Genomic DNA, 16,552 nt, shown 5'->3' with positions numbered 1-16,552 from the left:
AAAACTTCTTATTTTATATTCTGTACGAAAGCAATTCATCCAAGTATTTTGTCTAATGACCTCATCATAAGTGTGTTACCCTCATATGATATCCTTGATTTCTTTGAGCTAAACCTGTTCACTCAATACAATCCTATTTTATCTCATTGTCAGCATAGTGTCTTCTTAATGATTAATATGATCACTCAACAAAAGACTGTGATAAATTGCTTGTTCGAGAACAAGCAAGTCGTGACCATTTTCCATATTTATCAATCCACACAATGCCAATGAGTGAATATCATTAACTCTTTAATCGAGATATGAATTCCATTGTTGCTAATAAAGCCATATCATACACAAGTCATGTACCCAATACACTAGCTACGGGCTCGATCATCTTTAAAGCATAAGCCTCTACTTATATCAAAGCACATGAGTTACATACGCATGATCAGTGACTAACTCAGGATTTAGTAAATCACACTATGAACATCACAAGTGAATTTATTCACAAACGTATTCAAAGTTAACTCAAATTGGGTCCCGTCCAATGTATCATTCTTCTAATGAGTGTATCTTTGTCTCTCCTTGTAGAGTCAACTGCTTCGATAGCCAAGACTAGCCATCTCCCCAATTGGAACTGTAGGCAACATAATAGTCTTTCTAAGTATTTGAATAAAATGTTCACTTTGATTCTTTTACGGGATTACAGACTCATTTAGATTATCTACTGAAGTAAGTTGTCTTTCGCACAATGTAAATTATCTTACAGTGCCACTTATCATCAATTTGAACTTAAACAATCAATGAGCTAGCATTTGCTTGAAACATTTTTGCTATGCATACAAAACATGAAAGAAAGAAATACAAAAGACATAATAGTGAAATGTGAAATTAAATTTATTTATTCATCCATCGTTCAAATACATAGAAAACAATTACATGTTTACTACAATATGGGTACATTTCCTAACAATATATATGTGTGAGAAGCCTTATTCAGCAGATGATTTTTTTTCTCAATTCTGTTTATATCTTCCTCTCATATACATCATATTCTTCGGTTGCTCTGAAGAAGAGAACGTTAAAGAGAGTCCTACATGAGGCAATGATTGTGAGGTTTAAGTCTGGAATGTAGTGAATTGGGTGAACTGGCAAGCTTCTTAATCTTTCTGTATTCGTAGATTGAATAAAGGAGAAGAAAGGATTTCTAGAATCTTTAAAAAGTTTCAACATGATAATGAATTATGGGTTTTAAATCTTGGATGCCTTCAATTTGACAGGTATATTTGCTTGTCATGCTTAGCTGCCAGAATGAAAGAGGCTTTGGCATTCAGACAAGCTAAGCTGGCTAAGACGAAGGGTAGTAGTGAGTTTCTGTACTCCACTTTGGGTGCTTGCTGCTTGAATGATCCGCTTGTACATCTGTCATAAGTTCAATTTGAATTCTATTGTTGTGTGTGATTACGGTGAAAGAGTATGCTATGCATGCATAATATTGTGTAAAATATATGAATGCTTACAAGTGTGTTCTCTGGATGCCAAATATGGTTGTGTGATTATTTATAGGCTCTTTGGAGCGGTATTGTGTAAACGATATACAAGTCCTACGAGGTGACACCGTGTAAACAATATACAAGTCCTACAGGGTGATACTGTGTAAATGGTATACATGTCCTTCAGGGTGACACCTTAAAAGGAGTTTATTGATTCTGATACGTGATATTCGTGACAGGTTTTAAATATTTATAATTAATCGTTTCTTGAAACTAACTATTATCACGATGATGGTAAGTGTACCTCTCGAACAGTAGTATAGCTTAGCAAGACCGGATTATCAAACCCAAAGGAACTAAAAGTACTAGTATCAAGTTTCTTTTTATTATCTAGCCTAAAAAATAAAAGGGTTTTGTTTATTTAACTAATTAAGTAAACTAAGAAATCACAGAGAAGAAATTTGGGGAAAATACTTTTTGGAAAATTCGATTGATTAAGAAAATACCTAAGGAAAAATCCACCTAGACTTCACTTGTTATTTGACTCTGAATCAGACGATTTATTCATTCAACTTGTTCCATAGAGATCCCTAAGTTATATTATTATCTCTCTCGAGACTAACAACGTCTAATATCTTTCTAATTAATGCCCTCGGGTTGCATTAACTCGATCTATGAATTCCCTTATTAGGTTTCATCCTAATCCGAAAAAATCTTGTCACCCTATCTCTAGGCGTACAATCAAATCCGCTTAATTATGACAAATTTACCCTTAGACAGGGTCTATTCCTCCTCTGAATAAGAGCTTAACTTGAATCAATATCCTAGAATATCAAAATAAGAATTAAGAACAAGTCAAATATTTATCATACAATTCAGATAATAATAACAAGATCCATCTTAGGTTTCATTCCCCTTAGGTATTTAGGGGTTTTAGTTCATACTAATGAAAGAAAACATCTCAAAAGAATAAAAATAACAAAAACATAAGAAAACCCAAAACTCCTGAGGGAGTTTGAAGGGAGATCTTTAGTCTTGATGGTGAATCTGGCTTCTGAGATGGATTGATCGGCTTTCTTTGAGCAATTCCTTGCTTCCTCCTCTCCTTCCCCTGTCTAAGTGCCTTATCAGGTGTTTAAATAGGCTTTGGAATGCCTAAGAGCCCTTAAAATTGGCCTTTTCCAAATTGGACTAAGCTTGGGCTAGGCAAGGACACGCCCATGTGACATGCCCGTTTACGATTGCTTAAGGTCGTGGTCAAGGTTGTTAAATGGGCATGGGCGTGTGATCTACCCGTGTAAATCGTGTTTTGATCTTGCCAAAGGGACACGGCCGTGTGGTCTGCCCGTGTGAGGAAGTCCAGGCCGTGTTGATTTTGTACGTTGGTCCATTTTCTCCGTTTTTGGCCCGTTTCTCGTTCCTTTCACTCTCTTATGCTCACCTAAGTATAAAACATGAAATTAAGGCATTAGGAGCATTGAATTCACCAAATTTAAGGAAAAATCATCTATAAAATGTGCTAAGCATGGGATAGAAATATGTATAAATTACGGTTTATCAAATAGCCCCACACTTAAGCATTTTCTTATCCTCAAGCAAAACCCTCAACTCATAATCAAAATGAATTATTCTCAACTTCTAATTTCTATCGATAATATCTCAAAATAATCCATAGGTAATCATACATTGAAAATTCAACTGAAAGAACCTCAAAGTTTCAAACATTCCAAGTTGAGCATTTTATTATGAAAACATAGGTGTCTCCCCTCATGTAAGTAATTACCTTTGATTCAAAATATCACAGAGTTTCACATCCTCACTAAGATTCACTCAAATCACTCGAAGTGTTTAAGTACAATAAATGAATCACTCAATAGTCAATAATGAAAAGTCATTACCATAGGCTTGCATGAAAATCAAATCTCCACTACTATAAATTGAGATAAAAATAAATCAAAAGGTATTTAGAGGGTTGTAATGTGGCTTTGGTTAGAGGGTGTGCTCACAAGCTGAAAAAAAGGGTTAGAATCGAGGTTGAATTGAAAAATTGCCTAATTAGAAAAATGACTAGTCATCAATTGCGTACAACAGAGCTTTTTCTCAGAATATGGAATTTAACTTCTTTAGCTCAGAAGATCACTACTACTAATATGTATACATGTATTTTTTTCTTTTTTTTTTTAAGAACAAGTCAAATTAAAAAATAGAATAAAACATAGCTACGCAACTATTCCAAGTCAAATCTTGACAAAAATAGGGATCAAATTAATTTAGAGGATTTCAACAATAATGAGTTATGGGTTAATATTGAGGGTAAATCAATGAATGTGTTGTTAGGCTTAAGGGGGTTCACTAAGGGTTAATTGTGAAGGTAGGCTTTTATGGAGTGAGTGGGTTAAACCTAAGTGCCTTTATCATTTTGACATATCAAATCAAATGGTGTGGTCTTGACATGCAGAATCAAGCAAGTTCTAAAATAACAATTCAATATTGATGCACTCATAATGAAAGTGAGCATGAAAGAAATAATAGATGCTCTAAAGGCTCAATATCTCACAAAAAGTATGTCTTTTTTGATGTTTAAACTTGTGACTTGCAACTCAAAATAATACCTAAACTTGGGGAAACAACCTAAAAGTTTTTAATTCTTCAAAAATCAACTTATCATGCTTGATTCCCTAATGTCTTAAAGTTTAAGCAATCAATGCATAAATGCATATGTTTTAATTCAAGATATAACAATAAACATTATAGAAGAATTGGAATTTGTTCTAATAATGATATGAGAAGATCGCATGAGAATAAAACAAAATTCAGGGATTTTTTCTGCTATAAAAGACCCCCCACACTTAAGATTTACATTTCCCTCAATGTACAAAGGTAGATATATTGAAAAAGATAGATTTATAAATAATCATAAGATAGAAAGAGAAGTGAAACTTCCTTAATGATGAATGAATTCTTTGAACTGGAGTTTTAGAGAATAATCGGCGTGAGAGTGGAGGAGGATACTCTGGTAGTGTTAGAGGTTCATTAGTCCATTAGTCCTGCACCAAAAGAATATTATATCTGGTGGTAGCTATGGTCGTGGTCGAGCAGGACATGGCAGTCGTGGAGAACCTTTCCCTGTGGAGTTTTTAGTTCCCATGTGATGATGAGCTTGAGGAGCTCTTTATAACTGTGACAAAATCAGGAACTTGTTAGGAAGTATAAGGAAGCATAATTACTCGTAATGGAATAACCGAAGTTGATAATTATAAAATAAAAATTATAAAATCTAATAGAAATAAGCTTAAAGAAAAATAAAAAGTAGTCTTAAAATAGAATAAAAATAAAAACATAAAATAATAAATAAAAGTTTATAAATATCTTCATCGCTAGGTGGTTCGCGAGGTGGGGGTGGCGATGAAATGTGGAAGTGCTGACAAATCTACTGTAAAGTAGCATCAACGTTATCGAAGCACTGAAAACACTGTTGCTTGAATCGGGTAAAGCGCTCAGAGATGTTAGCGTATAAAGCCGCCGCATGAACTAGACGAGAGGGTGGTGGTGGCTGATACGGTGGGTCTTCATGGCGTGGAGGGACATCATCAGTAATGTCTTCAGTGTCTCCCTCCTTGGCTGATTGCGCGAGGCGATATTAAGGAGGGTGGGTTCCTCGGCGCTTCTCGATCATCCTCATACTAAGCATGCTCGAAATGCCTTGTGGGGACATCTGGCCAATAAGAGTAAGGGAGGATGATTGGGCTGCTGTGTTGAGGAGCCCAAAGTGCCATGCCAGTCGAGTAATGTAAGGGCCAATGGATATGACCCCCTCCGATGCCGCTCTGTCTAGTTGAGAATGGCGAGGGCAATAAAGTAGGCGAGGTCGAGTACATGCCCGTTTGCCATGCTCCATAGAAAGTAGGTGTCGTGAGTGTTAACGATGTCGGTGCTCTTTCGACATCCTATCAAAATGTGTGCCAAGATGGCGTGTAGGTACCTCAAAAAGGGAGAGAGAGCTGATGCCTTGGAGCAGCTCAGGTCGTAAGTGGCGGAACCGGGGACCAAAGTGTACCAGTATTTCGAGGGAGAGTAGTGGATGTGGCGACGGAGAGTGTCGAGGTCGTTCTTATTCATGAATTCCTTTATGTACAGGCCCAAAGCTATACTAAACTCGGGCACACTCAACTGGCAGACTAAACCGCCGAGACGAAACTGGACTGTTCCAGGATCATCAAAGTTGGTCATGACATCTTGAACATGGAATGTTGAGCAAAGTTCAAGTGTGAGCTCAAGGTACATCGGCTCAATGATCGCAAAGAAGAGGTCCCATGGATCAGTTGTTAGGAGTGCTCGTACATCTTCAGCCAACTGGACTTGTTCAAGTGCTGTCCAGTCAATGCAGCGGCCCACACCTAAAGGTCGGGCCCGTAGGTTTGGAATAGTTCTTTCTGATTACCGGGGGAAATTGGAGGTATGGGTGGCAAATTTCCGCGGTAGGGCCTGAGGAAGACGCCCCTTTCTACTTTTTGAAGCGGGAACGACAGGTTTCTTGCCACGTGAGCTTGACATGGTATACCTGCAAGAAGAACAAAGAATATAACATAACTAACTAACTAACTCAAGAAGTAATCATAAATATTGTTAAACTAACCAGTCCAACCAACAGTACTCAGCAGTTTAATCTAAATGATAGAAGTTTATATAGTAATTGACATAATAAAAGCATGATTATTTCAACCTAAAATGACTGAACTAGACTCTTATGGGAACACACGAAAAGAATGAATGCATCAGAAGGCATTCACTAAATTGGTAAAGAATAAACGTATAAGCATGACTATAGTGAGAACTATGAATGTAAATAAAAAATCTGCCAAATAAAACCATAAGAATCATAAAATTAGTAAAAGTGATGAAGAAAATAGAGAGAAAAGAGTAAACAAACGCTAAAAAGATGAGAATGGGTGTCGAAAATAGAGTTGGAGGCGGTGCAAGGGCATGGCAGGTAGACCATGTAGATTTGCAGTGGCTAGGGTTAGGGATTTTGGGTGAAGAAGATGATGAATAGTGAAGGGTATTTATAGATTTATGGACACACAGCCAGGGGACACGCCCCTGTGATTCGCGACTTTTGAATTTGGGCGAGTCTGACATTTGGCCCATGCCTGTGTTCCTTGGGCGTGTGGGTGGACATGGCTGTGTCTGTCTTCGTTCGCTTCTCCCACGCCCGTGTTAATTTGATAGGTTCGACCACAGGTTCTAGACACGGGCGTGGCGAATGGCCATGCTATTTTCTCATGTTCAACCACGGTTCTACGACACGGGTGTATCGCACGCCCATGTTGTTTTGGCAGATTCGCCCATGGTCCTAACGCACGGTCGTGGTGACTTATCGTATCGTGTGTTGGGGAAAATTTTTCCCTATTTTCACACAACCTAAGGCACGCCCATGTGCCTGGCCGTGTGTGCTTTAGAAAGCCTGCGTTCCATAAGTCGATTAGTATGTTAGATGTTAAAAATAAAATTTAAATAAATTAATATTGTTAGTGTTCGGGTTGCCTCCCGAGAAGCGCTTATTTATAGTCTAAGCTCGACTTATCTGTCTGGTGCGTGATGGTGGATCGAGAAGTTTACACTCCTCATCCCTGCTATATATTTTATCAACATAAGGTTTAAGACGAGTATTATTTACCTTGAACATGCTGAATTTGGGGTGATTTACCTAGACCGTACCGTATGAAAAAAATGTTAGTTACCGTAAGAGGGGTTTCTTCATTCAGATCAGAAGTGGCGATTCGAGGATCTGCCGCATCTAGTAGTACTTTGTATCCAACTTGAAGTTGATTTGGCAAGGCACTGAGCTCGTTCTAGCGTAGTTTTGCTTTATCGTGTTTTCTCGGTTTAAATGTTAGCCATTCATCTAACTTCTCGATTCGTAACCTTCGTTCTTCATGGGTAGATTTTTTGTTGTGGATTTAACATGGCTGATGTGTGTCCTTCGAACTTATGTCCTGTAAAATAGGTTGTACTGTATGATCAATCTTAGTAGAACAATTTGTACAATCACTTTCAATTTTCGATGTGTTGATCGGGTTGCGAGCTTGAAGGTTGATTGTTTCGTCTTCTACACGAAGTGTGAGTTCACCTGTGCCAACGTCAATAATTGTTCTAGCTGTTGTTAAAAAGGGCCTTCCCAAAATTAAAGGAACATTACTGTCCTCTTCTATGTCTAAAACAACAAAATCAAATGGGAATATAAATTTGTCAATTTTAACGAGTACGTCTTCAATGATACCCCTAGGAAATCTGACAGTTTTATCTGCTAATTGAATGCTCATCCTAGTTTGTTTGGGTTTTCCTAGACCTAGTTGCTTAAACAATTTGTACGGCATAACATTGATACTAGCCCCTAGATCAGCCAACGCATTATTAACATCTAAACTACCAATTAAACAAGGAATTGTAAAACTCCCTAGATGTTTTAGTTTGTTGAGTAGCTTATTCTGAAGAATGGCTGAGCAAACTGCATTTAGCTCCACATGCTAGAAGCTCCTTTAAAAATTTGACTGCGTTCGGCATCTGCGAAAGTGCTTCAATAAACGGTAGGCTAATATGTAGTTTCTTTAAAAGTTTAAGGAATTTACCAAATTGTTCGTCTGAGCGGTCTTTCCTTGTCGCATTGGGGTATAGCACACGAGGTTTAAATTCTGTACTTACCAATTTTTGTTCGTTTTGGCCTACCTCATTCTTTTCTTTGCTTACCACCGGTTCTGGCCTTGGTTTTGCCACTAACCCTTCCTCATCATGAATGGAAATTGCGTTGAGTTGCTCCATTGGGTTAGATTCAGTGTTACTTGGTAGTCTACCTTGTGGTTGTTCAAAAATCAACTTGGCGAGCTGTCCAATCTGAGTTTCGAGCCCTTGGATTGATGCTTGTTGATTTTTGAGTGCCGTCTAAGTATTTTAAAAACGAGTCTCTGACATCGAGATGAATTTGGTTAGCATTTCCTCAACATTCGGCTTTTTCTCCTGTTGGTATGGTGGTTGCTGAAAGCCTGGGGGTGGTGGTTTCTGATTTCCTTGGCCTCCCTATGAAAAATTTGGGTGATTCCTCCAACCTGCATTGTGAGTATTGCTATAAGGATTTTTTGAGATCAAGGATTATTACCCATGTAATTTAACTACTCGTTCTCCATGTTGTGGCCATAAGGTGGGTATTTTGAATTGCTCGATCCACCTCCATTTGTTTCGGACTGCATTCTGGGTGAACCTGTGAAGAACTAAGAAAACCATCAATTTTCTTATTCAAGAGTTCTACTTGATTAGAGAGCATGGTGGCCGAATTGACGTTATAAATGCCGGCTATTTTCGTTGGCTTTGTCGTCATGGCTTGCCACTGATAGTTATTCAATGACATCTCCTCTATAAATTCATAGGCATCTTCAGGTGTCTTATTATTGATGGTTCCTCCAGCGGCTGTATCAATCATTTGCCGAGTCGAAGGATTCAGGCCATTATGAAACGTTTGAACCTGTAACCAAAGCGGTAACCCATGGTGATGGCACCTTCTCAAAAGGTCTTTGTATCTCTCCCATGCATTGTAGAGTGTTTCTAAAACCATCTGTACAAAAGAAGAGATATCATTGCGCAATTTAGCTATTTTAGCCAGCGGAAAATATTTTAATAAAAACTTTTCAGTCATTCGTTCCCAAGTAGTGATTGACCCTCTTGGTAACGAGTTCAACCATTGTTCAGCCTTATCCCTTAATGAAGAGGTAAACAACCGAAGGCAGATGGTGTCATCAGAAACACCATTAATTTTAAAGGTATCACAAAATTCTAGGAAATTTGCCAAGTGAGCATTGGGATCCTCGTCCTGCAAACCATCAAATTGAGCAAACTGTTGTATCATTTGAATTGTGTTAGGTTTCAGTTCAAAATTGTTTGCAGCAATAGCAGGACTAACCATACTTGACTCAGTTCTTGTTAAATTAGGTTTAGCATAATCATACATAGTGCGTAGAGCAGGATTCTGATTTACTAGATCAGCAGCAATCACAGGAGGTAGCAGATTTTCTTGGTTTTCAGCCATCTCCTCGGTTGTGGTTGAAGTATCGTCCTCTTGCTCATCCTCTGTGTATCTTAGGCTTCGCCTTATTTTTCTCCAATTCCTGCGAACTGTACAGTCGATCTCACCGTAAAAAAGTAGTGGTCCTGACGGGTTTCTTCTGATCATAAACTAGAAAAACCTGTCAGAAGAAAATAAATGAAGAATTAGAAAAGAAAATAAAAATTGAAATTGAAATAAAAGTAAAATGGCTAAAGTAATAAAAATCGAGTGTTCCTAATATCTTAGTTCCCCAGCAACGGCGCCAATAACTTGATACGTGATATTCATGACAGGTTTTAAATATTTATAATGAATCGTTTCTTAAAACTAACTATTATCACGATGAAGGCAAGTGTACCTATCGAACAGTAGTATAGCTTAACAAGACCGGATTATCGAACCCAAAGGAACTAAAAGTACTAGTATCAACTTTCTTTTTATTATCTAGCCTAAAAAAATAAAAGGGTTTTGTTTATCTAACTAATTAACTAAACTAAGAAATCATAGAGAAGAAATTTGGGGAAACTACTTTTTGGAAAACTCGATTGATTAAGATAATACCTAAGGAAAAATCCACCTAGACTTCACTTGTTATTTGACTCTGAATCAGACAATTTATTCATTCAACTTGTTCCGTAGAGATCCCTAAGTTATATTATTATCTCTCTCGAGACTAAAAGCGTCTAACCCTAGATTGAATAATTGAAATCTCTTTCTAATTAATGCCCTAGGATTGCATTAACTCAATCTATGGATCCTCTTATTAGGTTTCACCCTAATCTAGCAAAATCTTGTCACCCTATCTCTAGGCGCGCAATCAACTCCACTTAATTATGACAAATTTACTCTTAGACAGGGTCTATTCCTCCTCTAAATAAGAGCTTAACTTGAATCAATGTCCTGGAATATCAAAACAGGAATTAAGAACATATAATTAAAAACAAGTCAAATATTTATCATACAATTCAGATAATAATAACAAGATCCGTCTTAGGTTTCATCCCTCTTAGGTATTTAGGGGTTTTAGTTCATACTAATGAAAGAAAACATCTCAAAAGAATAAAAATAACAAAACATAAGAAAACCCAAAACTCCTGAGGGAATTTGAAGGGAGATCTTCAGTCTTGATGGTGAATCCAGATTCTGAGATGGATTGATTGGCTTTCCTTGAGCAATTCCTTGCTTCCTCCTCTCCGTTCCCTGTCTAAGTGCCTCATCAGGTGTTTAAATAGGCTTTGGAATGCCTAAGAGCCCTTAAAATTGGCCTTTTCTGAATTGGAATAAACTTGGGCTCGGCAGGGACACACCCATGTGACACGGCCGTGTGTGATTGCTTAAGGCTGTGGTCAAGGCTGTTAAATGGGCACGGGCGTGTTATCTACCCGTGTAAATCGTGCTTTGACCTTGCCAAAGGGACACGGTGTGTGGTCTGCCCGTGTGAGGAAGTCCAGGCCGTGTTGATTTTGTACGTTGGCCCATTTTCTCCGTTTTTGTCCCGTTTCTCGTTGCTTTCACTCTCCTATGCTCACCTAAGTATAAAACAAGAAATTAAGGCATTAGGAGCATCGAATTCACCAATTTTAAGGAAAAATCATCCATAAAATGTGCTAAGCATGGGATAGAAATATGTATAAATTACGGTTTATCAGATTCTTTGGAATCAAAAGTCTATGGTTAGCCATGGCATGGTCAACTTGTAAAAAGGGCACTTATCGCAAAAACGAGTCTGCCAGGACAATGAATAGAGAAGTTTGTCAAGGCATAAAAAAGAAGTCACTATATGACTCACGCGATTAGCAATCTAACAAGATGGTTATTGTGTGTCTGAGAACTCTAGCAAGCATGCTAATAAGAGGATCCACCAAAATGAAAAGGTAAGAGATACTGGTAAAAGTTTATTAAACGTGGCTTATGTGAAAGGAAGGGTATTTCCTTCAAAGTATCTGCAAATATGTATCCGTCATTAAGTGTCTGCTAGAGTTGACATATAAATCATCAGTGACTATGAGGTAATGGAAAGGTTCTTCAGGTTCTAAATTCTAAGCGTTTATTGATAAAGAGGTCGCTAGAAAAGTGGGAAACCCGCCAAGGGCTATCTAAAGAAGAAAGTCCGCCAGGAACTATGTTAGGTGGAATGTCCGTCGGGAATTAACAAGGGAAGTGGATGTCAGTTAGGACTATATAACATAGAGAAGTCCACTTAGGACTATCAAATGTGGAAGTCCGTCACAGACAATCTAGGAAAGAGATAGTCTGTTGGGAACTGTCTGTTGTTAGGAGTATCTTGGAAGATGGTATGAAGTGGGAAAGTCCTATGGGATTAACTTGCAAGTAAGTGCTCGCAAAGAAAGGGGGTATTTATCTATTAGTGAAATCTCATATTAATGACCGGATATTATTAAATGGGTTTTCCTTTAAAGAACGGTCTATGCATAGGCTAAGTCATAAGAAGATAAATGTTGGGGTAATATACTAAGTCTATATTGAGTTCAGTGTGGGATGAAAGGATCCGAGTAATAGTCCGTTGAGGTGGCAAGTATCTGTATGTCTGCCAAAGGTAGTCGACAATCCGTTTAACTGCTTGCAAGGTTATCTTCAAATAAGTTAAATTAGCAAGGTAAATAAAATTTGAATATGAAATGAAACAATGTTAAATCTCAAATGAGAGTTAGAAAGAGGATAGTTTCACCTAAATCAATTGACATGTTCACCACCTATCCATTCAAGAAGAACATGTAACACCCTTAACCTGTCCCCATCATCAGAACAAGGTTTCAGAGCATTACCAGAACATTTAGAATATTTTTTCAATTAGTCTACGTAAATTACTATTCATTTACTGAGATCATCCATAACATCCCTTGATTGGGCCCTCGAGGCCCAATACGAGCATTAGAATTGAGTTAGGACTTAATCAGGACCTCTAAGAATTTTTTGCCAAATTAAAAAATTTTTCCAAGGTGCAGGGCTTACACACCCATGTGGTCCAATGGACACACCCATGTGACCCTGAGACATGCCCGTGTTGGAGGTCATGCTCGACCTCGTGTAACTCTCTAACTTGCACAAACAGCCATGCCACACGCCTGTGTGATAGGTCGTCTGGTTAATTAATTCAATTCAAAATTAGGTGCAGGTTTCACATGGCCATGACACACGACCATGTTCCAGGCCTTGTGGCACACACGGCTGAGACACATGCTCGTGTCTCTACTCGTGTGCCAATTCTGAGCATTCTGTTTCTCAAAATTAAGGTGCAAGGGATACACGACCTAACCACATGCCCATGTTACCAAGTCGTGTGTTTGCCCATATGGACAAAATGAAGCCATTTCTAGCTTCGTTTCTCACCCAAAATTTCACCCAATACCTGCACTTAAAACACACAACCAATACCAACCATTCCAAGCATTCAAAATAGGCAATTTCATCATTTAACATGACATATCATTGCAAGCACAAATGTTTATAAAATTACCTTGATTTAACTTAGGCAATAACAACATTTGATCACATGTACTCAACTTAACACTTGTGTATATATATCATAATAGCCTACTTAGAAATATCAAAATGAACCATTACTAGCCATTCTAATGGCTAAGTTACAAAATAACATTTCAAGCCTCTATTGACCTAGTTGTCTTATACATGCCATTATACCAAAATGATTTTACTAATTGATAGTGTGACAATGTTCCAATGATCTTCCAACCTTCAGAAGCTTCCTAGCACTATAAAACAAGGGAAAATAAAATGGGGTAAGCATTACATGTTTAGTAAGTTCGTATAACTAAAAACTAAACTTACCAATCTTGTTTATTAAAATCTAGGCATACGATGTTATATGTCCATCCATTTGGCTAACTTGCCTAATCATATACACTCAATCAAACATGTTAATCACAAAGTTTCCATACACATCAAGTAAGAATAGATGAGCTCATCAAGCAATATTCTTTCAATTCATTATTATATCATGTCAAGATTTCCATGCCATGTCAAGATTTCCATGCCATCTCAAAAGTTCGATGTCTGTTTGATGTCTGAAGACCCAATGACTCATCTTTCAATTATTTATTCTTAATCTGCTTAATCCACACTGGTTTAACTTGGAGCTCAGGCAACAAGCTAGCAACATCAAATAAGCAAAGACCAGAAAACATTGCTTTCAGATCAGTTATAGCCCTTACTAGGGTGATATTTAATCAAACAGTCATAATCCTTAAGCAGCTCAATCCATCTACGCTGCCGAAGATTCAACTCCTTCTGAGTGAGGAGATACTTAAGGCTATTGTGATCTGTGTTAATGATACACTTCTCACCGTACAAGTAATGCCTCCAAATTTTCAATGCAAATACCACTCCGGCCAACTCCAAGTCATGCATTGGGTAATTCACCTCAGGAGTCTTAAGCTGGCGAGACGCATATGCTACCACCTTACCCTCTTGCATCAACACACACCCCAACCCAACAAGTGATGCATCGCTGTAAACAGTAAATTCTTTCCCAGACTTCAGTTGAATCAAAACAGGGGCCTTAGTCAAAACTTTGTTGAGTTTTTTAAAGCTCTCTTGCTGCTCATCAGCCTAGCTAAATGGCGTATTCTTATTCAACAGCTTAGTTAAGGGTGCGGCAATTAGTGAAAACCCTCTACGAATCTTCGATAATACTCAGCTAGTGTAACACCCCGTACCCGAGACCGTCGCCGGAGTCGGACACGAGGGGTTAACGGGCTTAATCCACTTACTTGCACAGTTCATTTTAAAATTTCGAGACGGTGGCTAATCGTGTCACTGTCACCTTAAAAATCATATCTTGAGTTCCACAACTCGAAAATTAGTTTTGTGATTTTTCCCTAAAATTAGACTCATATATGCATCTACAAATTGTTTTCTAGAATTTTTGGTCGGGCCAATTAGTACAGTTTATTAGTTAAAGTCTCCCCTGTTACAGGGTGCGACTACACTGACCTTCCTACATTACGATTTGGATATCTCCCTGTACAGGGCTTCAATACTGATTCCGTTTGTTTCTACTAAAACTAGACTTGAAAAGGAATCTGTACATATATGGTATGACTTCTAATTATCTCTGGTCAATTTATAATGTATTTCCAAAGTCGAGAAAACTTAAATATCTCTTAACATACTGTTCATATGATTGTTTCGTTACTCTCCTATGAAGATAGACTCGTCAAGGTTCGTTTACATAATTTATTCACTATTTAATTCCATTCCTACTATTTTTAGTGATTTTTCACATCCACGCCATCGCAAATTGTCAAGATCTGTCTTTAAGGTAGGCTTTACCTATTTCATTGTTTCCATGATTCAACTAGCCCTTTTACATATGTAGCACAAAATATGATCATGATTAACCATCCCAATGGCTAATCGTTTCCAACATTTCCATACCTCTTAATGATCAACATACAAATGATTATAATACCATGCCCAAAGTGTATATAAGCCATTTTCGCATGGCTATCCAAATTTATACAAAACCAAAGGGGTATGTGACCAATAACAAGAAGGGTAGTCCTATACATGTCATTTCAAAGTTCAACCAAAATAGTATACCAAGAAGGAGCTTTGATAGTGTGGGCGACTTCGACTTCAAAATCTCGAGTCGATAGTGAAGAACCAAAATCTATAAAATGTAAAATCAAAGAAAACGAGTAAGCATTTAATGCTTAGTAAGTTTGAGCCATGAATTTAAACACGACCAAAGTATAGCATTCATGTAGCTAAATGATAATTTCATATGCACAAATTCTCAATATCATACTTACTTCACATTACCAACCCTTATATTCATACACAAAGATCAACTTAGCTAAAGGCCTAGAGCTCATTTATCAACCGAGCGAATACTTATTTGTAAGGGCTCAACTAATTCAAAGCACATACTGAAACATACCTCATTGTTGGGATTTCACAAGCGTATTAACTGAAATTTTACAGAAGTTCATTCATTCCCGAATCACGTACCTTCTGAGTTTAACCGGATATAGCTACTCGCTCAAATGCCTTCGGACATAGCCCGTTATAGTAACTCGCACAAATGCCTTGGGACTTAACCCGGATTTAATAACTCAAGACAATGCCTTGGGCTTAGCCCAAATTAGTAACTCGCACAAATGCCTTCGGATCTTAGTCCGGATTTAGTCACTTAGCACAAAGCCTTGGGACTTAGCCCGACATCATTCAATAACCATGCACATTTATCAATAAATCATGACACGTTCAGATTCCATTTTCGTTAGCAAAACTCTAACACGAGGCACTTATCACACTTGCAATTTCGGCTCAATAGCCACACACAAAGAGCATGATTTTGATTTGCTTAAACGTGATCTAATCAAATCATGATCTAAGTTCCATTACTCGAAAACTTACCTCGGATGTTGTCGAACGGCTTCAACGGCTATTCGATCACTTTTTCCTTTCCTTATCCAACTGTGGTCCTCTAAGCTCTTGAGCTAATTCAAACAAATTTAACTTATTAAAGTCTCATTTTCCTAGCTTATGGCGAATATGACAAGGAGTTTGATAGGTCATATGGCCACCTTTTAGCTCAAATACACAATGATCATACGCATTTTTAATCACATCAAGCGATTTAATACAATTCATTCGAACATCAAAAGAGAAGCTCAAGGTACTTAGCCCATATATACATTAGACATTAGAGTCACATATGTACGAAATCACGAATCGAATTCAACATACTAGCTAATATTTCCCCTTAGCCGAATTTTCTAAGTCAAGCTAAAGCCATCGATAGGCTACCTATGGCCGAACATACACATCAACTCATGTACTCATTCATGTGGCCGAACATACACATCTATGCTAAGGCCGATTGCAACACTTAATACATTCTACAAGTATGGTCACTTGTATTGACTAAACACCATTTGTTTCAAGTTCAAAACTTGGCTAATACACATATATACACTATTAAAGCATCCTC

At 37.7% G+C, this 16,552-nt stretch overlaps 1 non-coding gene across 1 annotated transcript; it reads left to right on the top strand.

The window, feature by feature from the left end:
• Positions 1-9,010: 9,010 nt before the first annotated feature.
• Positions 9,011-9,117, top strand: LOC128294505 (small nucleolar RNA R71). Its single transcript, XR_008284814.1, has one exon. It is a non-coding gene; the product is annotated as a small nucleolar RNA R71 (small nucleolar RNA).
• Positions 9,118-16,552: the final 7,435 nt, after the last annotated feature.

The sequence above is a fragment of the Gossypium arboreum genome, chromosome 6 (assembly GCF_025698485.1).
Source record: "Gossypium arboreum isolate Shixiya-1 chromosome 6, ASM2569848v2, whole genome shotgun sequence".
In the NCBI taxonomy this organism is placed as follows: Eukaryota; Viridiplantae; Streptophyta; class Magnoliopsida; order Malvales; family Malvaceae; genus Gossypium; species Gossypium arboreum.
The sequence above is the reverse complement of the archived record's forward strand: the minus strand, read 5'-3'. Positions and strand labels throughout refer to the sequence as shown.